We start from the raw sequence: 16,676 nt of genomic DNA on the forward strand, positions 1-16,676 counted from the left end.
CACAGAGTCAAAGTGGTGTAACTCCCAGGACTGGAAAACATTTTTCTCAACAGCAGGAACTTTTGCTGTTTCCCCAGCGATCTATTTCATTTGGACAAATTAGAAGGGAGAATCTCAAGAGCCGCATAATATGTCCTGAGAGGGACATTCAAGATCTTTCTACCCTCTTTTCGTTAGCTGCCAGGTCAGCAAAGTAATTAGAATCTGGGAAATTCAAAGGACTGAAGTTGGGATGATAGACCCCCAACGAGCTCTCTCAGGCAATTATCAAGATAAGAAACTAAGCCCTCTTGTGTCTTTTTCTCCTCTTTCCCCTGGTCATACAGGTCTTTCACGATAAGAAAAAAAGTTTAGGGTAGAGATAATTAAGTTGTCAACCAGATGTTACTGCACTGCCAACACTGGGGTAGATGAGTAATCTGGATGAGGCTTTGACTTTTATTTCTCTTGGGGAACCAAGAAGCCAGAACACAGTCCAAGGAAACAGCCAGGGAAATCCTAGGAACTCAGCTACCCTTCCATTCTCTTTGGGCTACACTACCTAAAAAAAAATCACCAGGGTCTATTTTTCTATTGCTTCATAGGACTAGCTGTCATTCACTCCACTTACAGAATTAATTACTGCTGAACATGTATGCATTTGGTTGAAAGGAATGCTACGCTGTTTAAGTTCTCTTATGGACGTGAGAAATCATGATGATTTCTCCTTCTGTGACCACAATCATTAACATTTATTGAGTGCTCACTCTGTGCCAGACAGAGTTCTAAAGTCTTAGGGGCAGTAACTGACTCAAAACAATAGGAGAAGTCAGGTGTTATTTCCACCTTACAGCCACAAAAGTGAAGGCATATCCAAGTTTGATAATCCATTCAAGATCATAGAGCTTAACGAGGGCAGAGGCAGGATCTGAACCCCTGTGGGCTTGGCCTCCACAGCCCACGCTCTTAGCCACACACTGTGCACCTGCCATTTGTGATCTAAGGTATTTTTAAAATACCTTGCAACCTTCTTAGATTCCCTGTTTCTCAGGTTTTCTGTGCATGAAATAGTTGATGTGGGAAATGAAAGTTTGTGGAATACAGAGATCACACACCCACTTTACTGTTCACCCACTTAAAAAAAAATCATTTTTTATAGTTAGCAACTAGTCCAGTCTCCTGCCCAAGGGAAGGCATTTCCTCTTCAACCTCTGACTGGTGTCCCCTCTACCCCCCCATGCCCCCACCACTGAACCAACACATCAAACACCAGGCAAGGTATCAACCTGCATAATGCTTCTTCACTCTAGACAACTCTAATTGCTAGAAAAACTTGGCCATCTTATAACCTCCTTCCCCTAGTCCTACTTTTATCATTTGGGGCAAAGAAGAATACTTCTTCTCCCTCTTCCATATGACAATCCTTTAAAGAACAGACAGCCACCATATTCCTCTGGGAAACAACATCCCAACTCTCACATTTCTCTGGTGTCATCAATCTGTTTCCTTGCCACCATCCACTGGACAAACTGTAAGCTGACAATGCCCCTTGTCAAAGGTACATCACAGAATAGAACACAGGATTCTTGATGCGTCCTGGCCTTAATCCCTAGGTTCTTCAATAAAGCTGGCAGGCCCATGGGATGACTTCCACATACAGAAAGTGTGGCCTGATCCCAGGTCCTAAGTTTCTCTCCTAAGGATCCCATCCCATTTGCTTAATTTAATTTAATCAAGGCCAAGGGTCTCTAAGATACAGAAAACGGGATCCCGTTAGGGTCTATGTGCTTCTCCTCTTTACTTCACACATGGAAAGAAGCCATAGAGTTTGAATGAAATCCTCGTACTGCACTGTGGTCAGCTGTAGACACACATGTGGGCATGTGATCACTTTCTTTTAGATAGAAAGCCCAGAACTGAGTGGAGTGTCAAAACCTCAGGGATATAGATGGATACATTTCTGGGAAAAATAAATTAGGCATAGTATTTGAAGCACTCCACCATCTTCTTTTACCAACTCACTCACTCAGGGAATAAGAGTTTTCAAAAAAATTTTCCTACCTGCAAGCAGACAACCCACTAAAACCTGAATTTATTCTTACAGAAAAAAGTCACTTTTGGGGTGCCTGGGTGGCACAGCGGTTAAGCGTCTGCCTTCGGCTCAGGGCGTGATTCTGGCATTATGGGATCCAGCCCCACATCAGGCTCCTCCGCTATGAGCCTGCTTCTTCCTCTCCCACTCCCCCTGCTTGTGTTCCCTCTCTTGCTGGCTGTCTCTATCTCTGTCAAATAAATAAATAAAATCTTTAAAAAAAAAAGTCACTTTTGAGTGGATCAGTCTAGATGTCAAATGACCATCTCCACTGATGGTCTGAATTCTCTCTCATCAGAAGATTGGCCTTTTTCTTGTGCCTTTACCTGTAAGACTGTTGCTCTTTTAGGTTCCTGGGAAGATGTAAAAGAATTCCTGATAGTGGTTGGCTGATTAAAATGATACCCTTCAGCCATATGCACCCCAGTGTTCATAGCAGCAATGTCCACAATAGCTAAATCGTGGAAGGAGCCGAGATGCCCTTCAACAGATGAATGGATTAAGAAGTTGTGGTCCATATATACAATGGAATATTACTCAGCTATCAAAAAGAATGAGTTCTCAACATTTGCTACAACATGGACGGCACTGGAAGAGATAATGCTAAGTGAAATAAGTCAAGCAGAGAAAGACAATTATCATATAATTTCTCTCATCTATGGAACATAAGAACTAGGAAGATCGGTAGGGGAAGAAAGGGATAAAGAAAGGGGGGGTAATCAGAAGGGGGAATGAAGCATGAGAGACTATGGACTCTGGGAAACAAACTGAGGGCTACAGAGGGGAGGGGGGTGGGGGAATGGGATAGGCTGGTGATGGGTAGTAAGGAGGGCACGTATTGCATGGTGCACTGGGTGTTATAAGCAACTAATGAATCATCGAACTTTGCATCAGAAACCAGGGATGTACTGTATGGTGACCAACATAATATAATAAAAAAACATAAAAAAATAAAATAATACCCTTCAGAAGAGTTTTTGCCTTTAATTGAGGCACCCTTAAACTTTAAAAGATTATGAAACAGTGAGAATTGGTGGACTAGAATGAATTAGACATAGGTGTGGGGACCCCTGACACACATGGGTGCCCACCTATTGTGTTTACCGATAAGGTCAACTCTGCCTGCACCCTACTACCTTCCCTTTCTCACAGGGCATGGTTGTACTAGGCCAAAACAGGGACACACTGAGGCTGCAGTGGAGTTCTAAGCACTTCACATGCATTTATTCAACCTTCCAAATAATGTTACGTATCCATGAGGCATCTAAGAGGTCAGTCATCCGACTTACCCTTCACAGTTTACCCTAGTGCTACATGTATCACAAATGCTAAGCAAACGTGAGGTAACAATTAGTTTAGAATGATGAGATTTTGGCATGATTCAAGCCAAGGTCCACTTATGTATTATAGCAATAAAGGAAAGTTCTATTTTGCACAAAAAATTTAGGGAATTGTTTGAAGGACATTAGAGAAGCATCTATTACAGGGCATTCTGAAGCATCCCAGGCTTTCAGACCTCCTTGAGCAGGAAGCAAACTGACCTAGGAGGCATTAGTCTTGCTCTCTAGACATGGGCTATCCATTAATTACAGAAGCCTCATCCACACACTGAGAAGAAACAAAATGAATCCCCACCTCCCTTCCTCCCTAAATTCCAAAATGTGTTCATTTCACAGTGGGTTTACGTAGGCAATGAGTCAAATTCTCCTAAGAGCTGATCGTCATTTAAAGTTCTGTTGTACAATGAATGATGTTCTCTCTAAATAATCCCCAAGTCAGGCCAGACTACCCCAGTTCCTTCCAAGGTAACGTGATTTTTATTCCCTCCAAACACCAGTCTGGTTGAGATGTCGAATAGGGAAGTCCACTTTCCTGGGAAAACTTTCCAAGTGAGTTCTCTGAGGTCTCTGGCTTGGGTCTCTTTTAGCTAAAATTACATACCTGACATGTGTCTGTCTCTCTGCCCTGCGCCCTGACGAGGAATCTAAAGGGGCGAAGTTCCCATGGAAACGTGCTTCTCAAAAATGTACAAGCCTTGCAACAAAACCAAATCTGCACTCACTCTGAATTTGTTTGGTTGTTGATAATTAACTCTGGGACTCCTAGCAGGAGCAGCGACACTGGTGGAATGTCTACATACACACTGCTGGGAAGGACAGGTGGAGGCTCATGAAGGAGCAAGAACAGTCGTCTCTGCTCCGACCACGAGTCTGTTGCTCTAAGAGTAGCCTGTTGAGTCCTTGTGGTGAGAGGCTGGGTGGGGAGGAGGAAAGTGGGGATTATATTTGGCTGCATCTGTTTCTGTTCAAAATACTGGGAGCAGGAGAAAGTTTTCCCAAGCACATTAGTGCCTTATATTTCTCCTGGGAGGTGCTGGTGTCATGAGTGCTAATCACTTGGCCTTGCGGCTCTCCCACAGCATGACACTGTCTTGTTGGCTGGGCTGCCCAGCATCCAGACTAGAACGTAACCTGGACTCGCCCTGGAGAGATCTTGGAGATGTAGAGGGTGTGTCTCTTCTTCACTCAGAGCCCTTACTCTCTGCACCTCAGTATCCTCCATAAGGGACTGTGAGACCTCCTGCTTGTGTTAGTGTGCTGGAGCTGCCAGAGCAAGGACCGCAAGCTGAGCGGCTTACACACCAGATGTCTGTCGTCTCACACACTCCTGGAGGCTAGCTTTCATCAGAGGGGAATGTTCACGCAATGGTGATTTTACGTGATGGTGACTGTAACACAAAGCCATCGCAGTCACCAGCAGCACAAAGACGATGAGACGAATGAATGATTTCCTGCAAGCTCTTTTCTCCAGCTCGCCTTCCCCTCTGACAGGAAGCCCAAGGTGGACAGGAGAAAGGCTTCCAAGGATATCATTTCCAGCCAATTTTATTGTAACAGCCTCCGATGCGTTCTCTGTGTCTACTGTCTTGTCCCCTCGAAACTGTTCTCCACATTTCAGCTAGGCTTTCTTTCTGGAAGTATAAATCTGACTGCACACCTCTCTGGTGCACCGTCCTCCCGTGCAAAGACCTCCGGGTCCCTCCTGAGCTGGCTCTGCCTTCTCTGGTCTCACTCTCCCTGGGCCATGCACTGAGGCTTCCAGCCACTTTAATCCCAATGACCTCCCTGCTTGCTCAGTGCCTTTGCCCCTGCATTGGCTCCTGCCGAGAACATGCTATCCAGTGCCCTCCTCCTCTCAACCCTACCTTCAAGACTCAGTTCAGGTGTCAAGTCCTTTATGACTTCCTCCCAGATCAGCCCAGATGGGCTCCCAGTTTCCTCACGCAGACCCACCGCCCGGGTGTCTTTCAGGACCCCAGACTTCATGACACTTTGTTGACACCATTATGGGTCCAGGTGTCTGTGTCACTCACACACGTTTTGGGGACAAGGTATCTTTGTGTTTAAGGCCTACCCTGTCATCTCACTGGTGCTCAGTCAGCATTTGCTGAGACAATACATCAATAAGTGACTGACCTATAATTTCGTTAGGAACAGTAAGGGCATGGCTCTGGGCTCTGTCATAAATGTCTGTTCGTTAATGGCCCTGAGAATTCAGGGCTCCTTGCGAAAGAGCCAGTGCCTGCCTCTGCATGCCATTCTCAGCTCTGTGACCTCCTCTCTCCTCCACCTCCCAATTTTCTGGGGACTCTGAGCCCCATGCTTAGGTTTTACCTTGGTTATGGGTGGATGTTTAAATGGGCTCCAATGTCTGTGGCTAACAAACAGGATGGGTGGGAAGGAAGGGCATAGACCAAGACGGAAGGAGCTAAGTCTAAAGAGTGTTCCGGAAAGCCGGGGAGGAAAAGCATGAATGGGAGGAGGGAAGAGGAGGGCTGTATTGTTGCAATGCATATTCCCAGGGCAGAGTAACTGAGGCTCACACTGTCTCTCCACCGCTATTGCCAAGTGGTAGACTGTGCCCTGGACTTCCACAGGCAGGCCCTCCATGTGAAGACAAAAGCAAATGAGCAAGAATTTAAGATGAAAGTTCTGTGCTGGAAAGCACCAAAACAGCAGATGCCCCAAGAAAACAGACTCCGGTGAGGCACAGATACTCTCTTCCTCATAAATATTTTGGATACGGAAAACTTTGTTGCAGCTCTGTGGGCTCCGTATGAGCAAGCAATGCCGCAGACACCGGCCAGGGGCAGCAGAAGGGGCCGGATGCTGTTGCGTTAGGGGAGGCCAGCTGTCCCCAAGACTGACCCGCTACTGTGATTTGAGCTTGGCTCTCCTCTGCTTGCGTTTCTGGTTCCATGGAGATGTTGGGGCTCCTTTTGCTGCCCCTCCGGGAACATACAGCATCGCCCTGAGCCATCCACCTCACAGACGTGTCCTCCTTCCTCAGGGATTGCCATTGTGGAGCTGCAAGGCGGGAAGGCAGCTAGTCCTCAGCCTGCCTCATGTTTCTACCTCTGCCCTCTGTCCAATGAACTGTCCGCAGTAACTCTGCCTCCTCGAGGGATGTAACAGTGGGGACAAGGAGTCCATGTGTGTCTCCGGAGGAGCCCCACTGCTCAGGACAGCCTTTGGGCTATGTAGCCACCACATTCTTTTTTGTAGATAAGACATTCGCAAGAGCTCTCCACTGGTTGTGGTGACTGCATGAGACACAGGAGCACATAATGGGTAGAAGAGAAACAGATTGCAAGCCAAACACCCTCATCGTCTCCCTGGGCTCACTTACCCTTTTCATTACACCGAGAGAAAGTGGTATGGGTACCCAGGAACACCAATATCATGGCCTAGGAGAGGACCACATTTTAAGCAATGACCTTGCACCAACATACCAGTGATATGCTCTTTTGCCCGTGGAAAACCACTGAGCTAGTAATTTGTAACTGGCACATTTTTATTTGTCCTGCAATTTTTGACCTGACTTACCAGCTCCCCTGGAGAGCAACCCCTTCCATCCAGCTGCACTCCCCTGGCCGGGCTCCAACCAGTCCCGCCCATGGATTGTGACTGTTGTGACGGAGGCTTCCTTCCCACGTGTGAGCAACCATTCTGAGTAGAAGGCATGGCTCCTCTGGCTCTCATAGCTATTGCTGACCACCTGAATCACCCTGTTTGTTCTTTCTGTTCTACAGAAGTTATGTGGGCAATTCTACTGCCATGTGATTGGACTGAAAAATGAGTGCGCGGAAAGCCAGATTCTAATCCTACGGCGAGAATGGTTTTTTTTACTTGGTATGTTAGGTTGACCTATTCCTCCCTTGGTTCTCCTGCCTCCCTACGGTTGGCTCTGCTTGTGTCCACAGAACATCTCACAAGGCAGGTGAAGATGGTGGTGAGAGAGATGCTTTCCCAGTGCAGAAGTTGAATGTCGCAGGTAACCTTTGCCCTACCCCATGGCACAGAGGGTCTCGGCCAAGCAGGCAGCTGAGACAGCCTGAGATGATGGGCCAGCCTCAGGAACTTCAGATCTCCTGGTGATTGGGCAAGCTTGCTCTTTAGAAAAGATTCTGGAGGTTTAGATGGCTCAACAATTATTTATTGGATATCTGCCATGTGTTGGGCTCTTAGGGTGAGGCTGGCATAGTTCCTGCCCTTATGAAGTTTCTATAAAATTTCATGTCTATAAAAGCAGGGAAGGCCTGGTGGGAGTCGGTGAGCCGCTGGCCTCTCCCACTGAATACTGGTCTCAAGAACCTTCCCTTAGGCTGGTTCAGGCCTCTCACTCAAGTTATTCCACTTCTCCAAATGTTTCACTTCTTTCACGTCTTGTGATGTGGCCCTTGCTACTTTCCCTTCATCCACTCTTTTCATTGCTTCTGCCTTATTTTTTTCTTTTAAGATTTTATTTGTTTGTTTGAGAGAGAGCACATGCACACGTGAGAGCAAAAGAGCACAAGCCAGAGGCGGAGGTGGGGAGGGCAGAGGGAGAGGGAGAAGCAGACTCCCTGCTGAGCAGGGAGTCCGACGTGGGGCTCGATCCCAAGAACCTGGGATCAGGACCTGGGAAGACGCTTAACGACTGAGCCACTCAGGCGCCCCTTGCTTCTGCCTTTTAACTCACGGAAAAGTCTGCTTGAACAGATAAACAACCTGTGGCACACCCACACGATGGGATACCACTCAATGCTGAAAAGAAATGATCTATCAAGCCATGAAAAGATGTGGAGGAAACTTAAATGCATATTTGCTAAGTGAAAGAAGGCAATCTGAAAAGGCTTCATTCTATATTATTCTAGTTATATGACATCATGGAAAAGGCCAAATATAGACAGTAAAAAGATCAGTAGCCGCCAAGGGTTTGGGAGAAAGGAGGATTGGGGGAGCTGGGAATTCAGGACAGTGAAACTATTCCACGTAACACCGTAATGGTGGCTATCTGACATGAGGTGGTCAAAACCCACAGAACTGTACAACACAAAGAGTGAACCCTAATGTAAATCACAAACTTGAGTGAATACCAATGAATCCATATTGGTTCATCATTGTAATAAATGTAGCACGCTAATGCAAGATGTTAGTAACAGAGGAATTTGTAGGTAGGGAAGACTGGGAGACACTGGAACCCTCTGTATTTTCTTTGCAATTTTTCTGTAAACTTAAGGCTGCTCTAAAAAAAGGCATCTGTTAAAAGAAACAAAACACCTCAGCCCCAATCACCCTGACCTGAATCTGGCATGCATGGGCTCCTGTGGCTCTGCACAGTTCACTGGCTGGCCTCTCTCTCTCTGCCTTTCCCCTGGATCTGGAGATGTTTCCAATTGCACATCAAGGCAATGCATCCTTCACTCCAGTATCTTTTAGTCCCTGCCTTCCCCCACCCCCCAGTTTGCCCCTTCCCAGTCCCCTAGGATAGACTGGTCTGTCATGTGATCATGCTGGCATATTATCATGCTGGCCTTTTGATCGTTGTGCCCAGGCTGGGTCCACACTTTCCTCCTGCAATACTTGGGCTCCACAGTGGGCCTTCACGTTGGCCTTTATGTTAACACATAGTGCCCTTGCCCATTTCGTATTAAAACACAGACCTTTCCCTAAGACCTTTGTACAATCATTGATATCCTAGTCATACTCCCTGCCCCCTGCCCATTTCCAATTCCAGAAGAGAAAGACGGAAAAAAAAAAGGATCAAAATTGACAAAGAAAGGTGAAAGTCACCAAGGCTCACCTGTGGCATTCCTGCTGTCTGTCACCCCATTCACACTCCTGGCTGGAGCTTGCCACATCTTTGTTACAAGTCTTAGAGACTTGAGTCTCTAAGTCTTAGTGACCTGAGATGACATCCTCCCCTACATTTCCTCCACTGACAAGGAGAACGCTGGGACTCTAACCAGTCATCCTTTTACAACCTGGGAAAAGGTACAACCCACTGTTAATAATTTATCTACATATTAAAGTACAGAGGATTGTAATCATTGTTCAGTTATGGGGAGAGGGCAGGCAAGAAAACCCGTTGCTGAAAAACATGAGGTACACTTTGTTTCAGCTCGTTCCAAGGGTCAGAGCATGGGGTCAGAGGAAAGCTTGCTCACCTCTGTCTATTGGGTTTGGCTGGGCTCGGGGGTGGGGAGAAGACCTTTGTCTTTGACAGGCTCTAAGCAAAAAGTAAAGTTGATTTTGAAGGAAAAATACTAATCCTCAAGTTTCCAGAAAAAGCAGTCCATCAACTCCTGTGAAATACAGGTACTGAAAAACGCCAAGAGAATGGTTCATTCTGATACCATATTCAACAGTCCTGTACTGAGCTTGGATGCCATGAAAGGGCAAGCTGAGAAGTCTGAACTCAATCCTGTAGGCAGGGAAGAGCCACTAAGCTTTTGGGGAGTGCCAAGAGTATGGGAGGATAATAGGAAAGGAAGTGAAGAGAGGAAATTAAATAGAGAAAAAGCAAAAAGAGTGAGAGAATAGTCCTACTTTCTTAAGGTTCTCACTCACATGCTGTCTGCCTGTTCAGAAACTGGACACACACAGAGAAAGGGGGCTCATATAAGGGCAAGCCCATTTTGGATTACTTAAGGCTAACTGAAACTCGTGAAGGAATTCTCCAAAGCCTGACTCCCTGAGGAGAAGCATCTCCTTGTACCCTTGTTCCTCATACCTAATCACTTGCTCCCTCCAGAAGCAGCCCGCAAGGCAGGCAGTTCCCCACAGCAGAAGCTAGCTGGGGCCGAGGGACATCTGCCCTGAGCGTAGAATCCTCATTGGCCATGAGGGTCTGCCCTAGACTCAACCCCCTAGGTTTTGCAGTAGTGCCGTCTGTCATCCACCTTGTAGCCCTAGAACCCCGGTACATAGTAGGTGTTCAATAAACGCTAGGTGAATAAATGGCTGTATAAAATTGGAGCCACAGCTTCAGGGTAATCTTTTTTGAACTGACTGTGCCAACCGTTTTCTTCTAGAACATCCTAGCCCCTCCTCCTCTGTTTGCATTAAGGATTATGACAGGAAGGCTGGGTGTGGAAATGGCGGTATGAAAGCCATAGTTTTCTTTTCTACCGCCTCCCCCAGCATGAGAAGATGCCCAGGGGATGGTAAACTGTCACACCTTTGGGAGAATGTCTCCAAGATTTCTGAAGAAGACATGGCAAGGCTCTGGGGCACATCGAGCAGTTCCCTGGATCCTTGAGGGAAAAATAGGAAAGAGAAGAAGTCAACCAAGTTTTGCTTATAAGAGTAGAGATGCTCAATGTTCTCCAACTGCCCACCAAAGTGTGCCCACCAATGTGCTCTGACCACCAACGGAAACCACTGCAATGGCAGTTAAGAGAAGTCCTCTTGTTCCTTTGAGGAGGTGAGGTTGGCAATGACTGCCCTAGCTGGAGTTTCTTACAAAACCATATTCTAAAATGTCAAAGTGGTCTGGTCTTAGCCCGAAGCTGAAGGAGTCTTGCATGGCAGGGGGTAGAAGTAAAGTGAATAAAAGGCAGAGGGTAGGCTGGCACCTCCATGAGCAAAAGCAGAACAAACCTCAGCTAGCAGGGCTTGCCTCCTCAAAAGCATTGCTTCTGCTGAAATAATCTTCCTCACTCCCAGGCTAAGGCATGAGGACTGCTGCACAGGAGAGGGGCACAGAGCTTCTGCCTGGGAGCCTGGACAGCAGCCCAAAGTCACTGGCAAAGACACTCCAGTGTGTTTGCAAATGGACTAAGCGGAGACCAATCAAGACCTCTCCGAGGGAATGGGACTCAGGGGCAAGGATGTGTAGGTCCTTGGGCACCACCTTCCACTGACCTCAACTTTTTCTCACCCAAGGTAAATCATTTTACCGAGAACTTTAGTCATGAGGAGAAATAAATCACACATGGGAAAGGAAGAGGGAAAGACCAGCTTTCCACATGTGCCTTGCTCTAGGACCTGGAGGGACTCACAGACTCAGTGGAAGGGTTTAAAGCTATAATCACTTTTTGCTTTTCTCTTTTCTGTCTTTGAACACCACTTAGCCAGAGGGCCAACTCCTCCCCCTCTGGCTGCTTCCCCAATTGCTGGGCTTCCCTGTGGGCTGGCTCGGATCTGGGACTGAAGATGGGGTTGGAGCCCAGGTGAAGGATTAAGCTCTCCTCGAGTCTGCATCTCTGCCTCACCCGCTCAGCTCAGCTTCCCTCTCTCCCTTCCGACGACCACGACTGCCAGTCCTCTCATCACAGCCATTCAGTCATGAGGCTGGAGAGAAGGACCTCCAGGGTGTGTATGTGGATGGCGGCTGGAGGTAGACCAGTGCGTTAACTTGGCACCATCTCTGAGAGAGCACTCTGGGGCTGGGCTGAGACCCACCCCCTTCAGGAAGCCTCTGTCACCAGTAAGTGCTGCTCTGAGCACGCATCCTTGCTCAATTTGTGGACCAGAGCAAAGCTACCAGAAGCCAAGGCTCAGGGCTCCCTTACCACTTGAGTTTGCCAGCTTGGGTCTGCCTCAGCCCCTGGGGAATGCTCCTTGGGCATGCAACGGCATGAAGACGAGACTGGCGGGCGGGGGAGCCACGCCCGTCCTGGAGAGAGGGCAAACCAGCCTCTGGGCCCTGCCCTGACAGTGCTGCAGCAGTCCTGGGTGTTGCACTGGGGAGGCACGGGACCGTTTCTCTAGCCAGCCCTTCGATTCCTCTTACAACATCCTCTGGCCTCCCTTTGGCTCCCCCGGTGACAGAGCAGTTTTCTGGGGAGCCCAGATCCACCTCAGGAATTTTTCCGTGATGCTGACAAATTGTATCCTTCTCCTGGAGCCATCTCAGGCCCCTCTGAGAGCAGGAGGGTTGAGAAAACCTTGTTCCGGAGGATTCCCTTTTCCTGCTCACATAGTGCTGGTCCCGGGCCCTGGCAGAGCAGTACTCAGGGAAGCTGTCTTACACCTGCCGAAGTACCCAAACAGAACACTTTATTATTCGTGCCCTGACCCAGTGGAGCCCCTACAGAGGCTGCAAGGCTGATAATCTCCCGTGGGCTTTCCTGGCGTCAGACGAAAGGTGTGTTTCTGCGGGTTGCTTACAGAAGTCTCTCTATTTTACAGAACAGGCAACGGCATTTTCATCATCTCTTTGCCTCGTTCCTTTCTCAAAGACAAGTGCAGGATTTCCTGACTCTAACTTCCCTGCTCCCATTGAGTAAACTGGCCATTTAATCTTAATTTATTATATTCTTTTATAAAACATATTTATTTAATTATTTACTTAGAGTGTGGTGGAGGGGGCAGAGGGAAGGGAGAGAATCTTAAGCAGACTCCGCACTGAGTGTGGAACTGGACACAGGGCTCGAGCCCACGACCCTGAGACCATGAGCTGAGCCGAAACCCAGAGTCGACTGCTTAACCCACTGTATCACCCAGGTGCCCTGATTTATTTCATTCTTTGCTATTTGTGGTTAAGCAGGGGGACAACAGTTCTCTAAACAGGAAAACGGGCTGGCTGTCGAAAGAAGTATTTTTTTGGTTTCCTGCTTTGTTTTTATTACTAACTTTCACCACTTGGGTCTTTGTTCTCTCCTTCTTGCCCACCCCTTCTTTACCACTACCTGGTTTAGGTTCTAGAATCAGTCACTTAGACTGTGTTTACCGCAGGTCTGACAGCACTGTCCTCAGAGCTGCAGATACTCTCTACAGGTAACCTGTTAGTTCAATGAGCTGATTAAGCCAAGAAGCCTGACACTTTCCCTGCAGCCAGCTGATCTGTCCCCACCTTGAACTCTTTGACCCTCAATCACCACCACCACCACCACCACAATAACAACAGCAAAGTTCAAAGGAGCTAATTATGTGTCCTCTGCTCGTGATGTCGGCTGCCCCCAACAGGCTGGATTTCTGGTTCTCCAGAGTTGGCCACATTGAGAAAGCAGAGTCAGTCCCTTGAGCAGGAAGTTCCAGTGTCAGAGGGAACTTCTTTTCCTCCGAAGCAGGAAAAACAAGGGAAAAGGCGTAGAAATGTGGCTGTAAGCCCCCTAACCTCCCCAAAAGGTTACAGAGGCTCTGCCGGTTCACAAGACAATGGGGCTTTTTTTAAATGTAAAGAGTGCTATAGGAGAAATGCAGGATCTTCCCAGAGACAGAATTCAGGGTGGACCCCCTTCCTCCCCTCCACCCCCAGCCAGCCTGCGTGATTTGTGGACATTATCAGCTTAAGATCTCCCAGATGTGAAAATGATGACATCTATGAGGCAGATAACATATCTGGTTGAAAATGTTATTTTCTGAAAGGAAGAGTTGCGATCTACTCTGCGGTTCTATGTGACTAGTAGTAAAAAATTCCACCAGTTTCCTGTGATTCGAGTAATGACAGAAAGGTTTTTAAATCACCACTCTTCTAGCTATAAGTTTCCCTTAAAGGGAGTGAAATTTAGGAAACTTCTAAAGTATTTTCTAAAACACTTTCCTTTAAAACTTGAACATTGAAAAAAACCAAATATATTCTCCCCCTTTCCATTTTGTCCTTTATAGTTCTTTAAATAAAATCTGCTTATGACCTGAGCAAGGCAGTAACCACATAACCTATCTTGATATTCCAAAGTAAGGTGACTGAGACTTGTAAAGGAGGCTGAAAACTAGTATTTGGCATACTTCAATTCCCACTACATTTTGTAGCTTCCTCAATCGCCATAAATGCCAAATTTGTACTCCAAGGCAGCAAAATTTCCAAAAATATTTTATCTGTCATCACAACTAAATAGAAACCCAGGACTGAATGAATAGAAGAAAAACAGAGGCTTTGAGAAAGTCTCCTCCCAACCAAAAAAAAAAAAAGTAGAGACCAGGTCAGTAGTCCTAGCCTAGACCCAACCCACAGTGTGGGTGTGAGTTTCAGAAAATGCCGTTTCTTTCCTGCCAGCATGGCCCTCTGAGCCCTGAGTGGCTTTGATGACTGGCAGGAAGGAGGGCTGCCCGGGAGGAGGGGTGGGAAACTGGAAACTTGGCTAGTTGTTGAGGTGACAGGGGATGGATGACACGACAGGAAGACCAGTATAAAACTTACTAGAGCTCTAGAAGTATTTCTCCCAGAACCTAGCTTTCTTCCTTTGGAAACTGGGGATAAAAATACTTCACAGAGCAATCAGGAGAAATAATGTATTAATGCACCTGTCCCATAGGAGGCAATCGGTAAATGGCGACTCTTGTGATGGTCAATGACCCTGGACACAAAAGCAATTCATTCTGTCTTGGCCTTGGCCCCAAGCTGCCCTAGGATCTTCCCTGTGAAAGCCCTACTTGCTCCAGAGTAAGAGAAGGTTGGTAGTCATTCCCAGAGTATAAACACCCTCCAGGCAGTGATTCCTTCTAGTTTGTTAACTGACAATGGCTTTGCCCAGAGGCCAGGAAAAGACTGCTCAAAAATATACTGTTTAGGGTGCCTAGGGGGCTCAGTCGGTTAAGTGGTTAAGAGTCTGCTTTTGGCTTGGGTCAGGATCCCAGGGTCCTGGGATCGAGCCCCACACCTGGGTCTCTGCTCAGTGGGAGCCTGCTTCTCCCACTCCCTCTGCTGTTTCCCCTGCTTGTGTGCTCTCTGCTGTCAAATAAATAAATAAAATCTATCATATATATATATATATATATATATATATATATTTTGTAGAGGGTAGCTTAATCTCACTCAATAAATTTTCTTACTACAAGGAAATGGAGATACTCTTATGGACACATTCTCTGAGAATGAAGTTCTTCCTAACCAAGCTGATCTGGCAGCTATGGAGCGAACAGGGGGCTGAGGGAAGAGCCCAGACTGGCCTGTAGTGCTATGAGGGGTCAGGACACTAGGGCAGTTCTAACACTAAGAATGATACCTTCTCTTTGTACGGTGTTCTCCAGCTTTGAGAGACTACAGGCATGTCTGGCCTGGCTGGATCCTCCTCTCTGAGATACCAGGCCAAACAGTACCAGCCCCATTTTATAATAAGAAGCAAACAGTCCATAGAGTCATCAGATTCGCCCGAGATCACACAGAGCAATAGAAGCAGAGGTAGAACTCAGACGCAGATCTTTTACCCTTTTTGCTCAGGACTCTGTTCACAAGGCCATGCTTTTTTTTTTTCTTTCTTTTCCTCCCCTCCAATTTTTGCTTGATGGAACTAGCAGATTCCATGGTTCAATACCTAGAGATGGATTCTGTCTCTACCAACACATGTAACTTTGAGCAAGTCACTTACACTATCTGAAACCCAGTTTCTTCTTTCAGTGGGAATGCTGAGGATAGCCCTCAAAAATTATGAAAGGGTGGAAGCAATAATGTACCTGATGTTATTAGTATGGAATCTAGCACATGGCAAATGCTTTTTTTTTTTTAACTCTTGTTGTTATTTATCCTTCCAGGCTTTGATTCTTTCCACAAAACTGGGAAGGCAGCCAGGAAGGAGAAAAAAGAGGCTTGGATACGGCACATGTCAGAAGACCTGTGCCCAGGCCCTTGCCTGGCTGCTTCTTGGCCACATGGCCGTGGGCACCTCACTTCACCGTTTTGCCTCATTCTCTTCATCTCTGAAAATGAGACTGATAATACATACTTCCTGGAGTTTCTATGAGGATGGAATGAGAAATAAATCCCTGGAAGAACTCTGCAAAGGCAAGGTGATGGGCAGGAATGAGCAGAAATTCATCTACTGGAAACCTTCTCTCCTTCTTGTCCCATGTTTTGGCAGTGAAGTATGTTGGTGAAGAGTCTCCTATCTCATGAGAGCAGTGAAAAACTTGGATCCATCTTCTATGACTCAGGGACACTGCACTAAACAGAGGTAGAAGTTCAATTGCTCACTCTCCTGGTGCTATCTTAAGAATCCATCATGAGAGTGACATTAGCATACCAAGCACTGCTTTGGGGCAAGGGGATAAGATGAAAGGGAAGAAGTGGCGATTCAGCTGGACAAGAAAAATAAAGGGAGAATTTTCACCAGTTGGTACAGCTCAGTTTTTTGAGGGTATCCCAACAGAGAAAAAGAAAAGCATCTGACACTGATCTGTGCTTGCCCAAGTTAAAAGCTTGGAGAATGACTAATGAGTACCGCAAATAAATCTTTATGGCAAGAGAGAATAATGCCTGTGTTGGCTTGGAATACAGACAAGCCCTGGGGTGGGGGCTTATTTGATTTAGTGTCTACCAAGATGGCTCAGAAACGTTAGCAGTTCTAGGACACTCAGTTCTTAGTGAAACCACTGACTTGGGAAAACATGTACCAGTATCT

General features: G+C 46.8%; 1 protein-coding gene across 2 annotated transcripts in view; it reads right to left on the reverse strand.

Moving 5' to 3' along the window:
- The window catches only part of PRLR (prolactin receptor), a 168,206-nt gene that overhangs the window by 117,092 nt on the left and 34,438 nt on the right, over positions 1-16,676 (reverse strand). Inside the window, exon 1 of one of the 2 annotated variants that reach the window (XM_057312192.1) lies at positions 9,197-15,004. The exons of the other annotated variant lie outside the window; for it this stretch is intronic. The gene's annotated coding sequence lies outside the window, so the exon portion shown is untranslated. Of the gene's footprint in view, positions 1-9,196; positions 15,005-16,676 lie in introns of those variants that run through there. 2 annotated transcript variants of the gene reach the window in all.

Source organism: Ursus arctos, unplaced genomic scaffold, assembly GCF_023065955.2.
Source record: "Ursus arctos isolate Adak ecotype North America unplaced genomic scaffold, UrsArc2.0 scaffold_15, whole genome shotgun sequence".
Lineage (NCBI taxonomy): Eukaryota > Metazoa > Chordata > Mammalia > Carnivora > Ursidae > Ursus > Ursus arctos.